This window comes from Halichoerus grypus, chromosome 1, assembly GCF_964656455.1.
Source record: "Halichoerus grypus chromosome 1, mHalGry1.hap1.1, whole genome shotgun sequence".
Classification (NCBI taxonomy): Eukaryota; Metazoa; Chordata; class Mammalia; order Carnivora; family Phocidae; genus Halichoerus; species Halichoerus grypus.
Window position 1 is genome coordinate 210,215,253 of NC_135712.1, and position 1,959 is coordinate 210,217,211.

Consider the following 1,959-nt stretch of genomic DNA (forward strand, 5'->3'; position numbering starts at 1 on the left):
TTTAATTCTGTATGAGTTCTATCACAATATTCCATGCCTTTGTGTTTGGTTGCTGGAGAATTGTCATTTTCTTTTTTAATGTGTTTTTCATATTGCAGTATAATTAACATACAATATTAGTGTCAGGTGTACGATATAGTGGTGATTCAACACTTCTATGCATTACTCAGTGCTCATGATGATAAGTGTACTCCTAATCCTCTTCACCTATTTTACCCATGCCCTTACCCACCTCCCCTCTGGTAACCATCAGTTTGTTCTTTTGTTCTCTGTAAGAGTCTGGGTATTTCTTTTTTCTTTATTTGTTTTGTTTCTTAAATTGCACATATAAGTGAAATCATCCAGAACTTGTCTTTTTCTGACTAATTTCACATAGCATTATTTGTCTAGATCCATCCATGTTGTTGCAAATGGCAAGGTTTCATTCATTTCATTTTTTTATTTCAGATATTTTTTATTTCTTCAGATTTATCAGGAGTGACTGAAATGAAAAATATAATTGAGTCCCATCATCATGGAAATGGCTTTAAGAGAAAACTGGTCAGATGAATATTATTGCATCCCATTTTCAGCCAGTAAATTGTTGCCATTAATAAATGGACAGCCAACAGTCTGTCAAGAATGCTCAAGATATGTTATATAATACAACATGCATTTTCACAGGGGGAAAAAACTAGGAAATAACTTGTATGATGAAATCAAGAAGTTTACATAAGACAAGCACAAAAGCACCACCCATGCCTCTGAGAACACTGGGCCATGCACCCTTGAAAAAAGCTGTGGCTCTTTCCTTGCAAGCAATCTTCCTCCAGCAGTTAAGTGTGTTTGTGTACATGATGTCAATTCCTTTACATCCTGATTGCATCACCACACAGCAATGAACAATGTCAAATGGATAGGAAGTCAATCCAGCAACCGCTGTGACAAATTGTGCGATCATTCAGCTGACAAAGATGTGCATCTTCTTGGGATCTGGAAGCATTCCCTTTGAAGTGTATAGATACTAAGGTAGACAGCTTGGTAAATGATAGTACCCTGCACAGACACATTAAAGCCTTGGTATGGGTCCTTAATCTCATCAGATTTGTAGATCTTAACCAGGTGGTCACTGAGGCCTCTGAATTCCCTTTCAGTTCCAGCTATGCCCACATCAGCTGCTGACAGGTGGGTATGGGCAAAATCAAGAGGATACACAAAACACAAGGATGTGGCCCCAGCAGCATCACCTGATGTCAGATTCCCTGCAAAGTAGCACCAAAACTAAGTTCTCTTGTCCACACCACCCAGGAAGATCTGCTTGTATTTATCTTTGAAGGCAAAGTTAAGAGCCTGGGTGGGGAAGTATCTGATGACATGGGCCAGGTTATTATGCCAGAAGGACAGGACTCCCTGCTTCTTGGAGGTATGAACCATGTAGTCTACAATGCCCTTGTATTACTTATCTGAGGATTTGCTTGCTGGCATGCTGCACCTGCAGCAGCAGCTTGACCCACTCGATAGGCACTACTTCAGTCTTGGGAAATGGCTGCAGCCACTCTGCCCACTGGGAAGTCCTCGGCAAAGGACACAGTGGCATCTGTCATGTTGAAAGGAAAGAGGAGGTGGGCAACTGTGGGGCTGTGGTAGGAACCGGCTGGGACTTCAGGGCTCTGGGCTCATTCTTTTTTATGACTAAGTCATATTCCATTGTTTGTGTGTGTGTGTGTGTGTGTAATATACATACCACATCTTCTTTATCCAGTCATCTATTGATGGACACTTGGGTTGCTTCCATAATTTGTCTATTGTAAATAATGCTGCAATAAACACAGGTGTGCATATATCTCTTCAAATCAGTGTTTTTGTATTCTTTGGGTAAATACCCAGTAGTGAAATTACTGGATCATATAGTAATTCTGTTTTTGTTTATTTTTTTAATGTGGGTTTTTCCCCAGCTTTATTGAGAAATAATTGATATAC

At 39.9% G+C, this 1,959-nt stretch overlaps 1 pseudogene; it reads right to left on the reverse strand.

Annotated features, from left to right (window-relative positions):
• Positions 1–673: 673 nt before the first annotated feature.
• Positions 674–1,583, reverse strand: LOC118531277 (ADP/ATP translocase 2 pseudogene; annotated as a pseudogene).
• Positions 1,584–1,959: the final 376 nt, after the last annotated feature.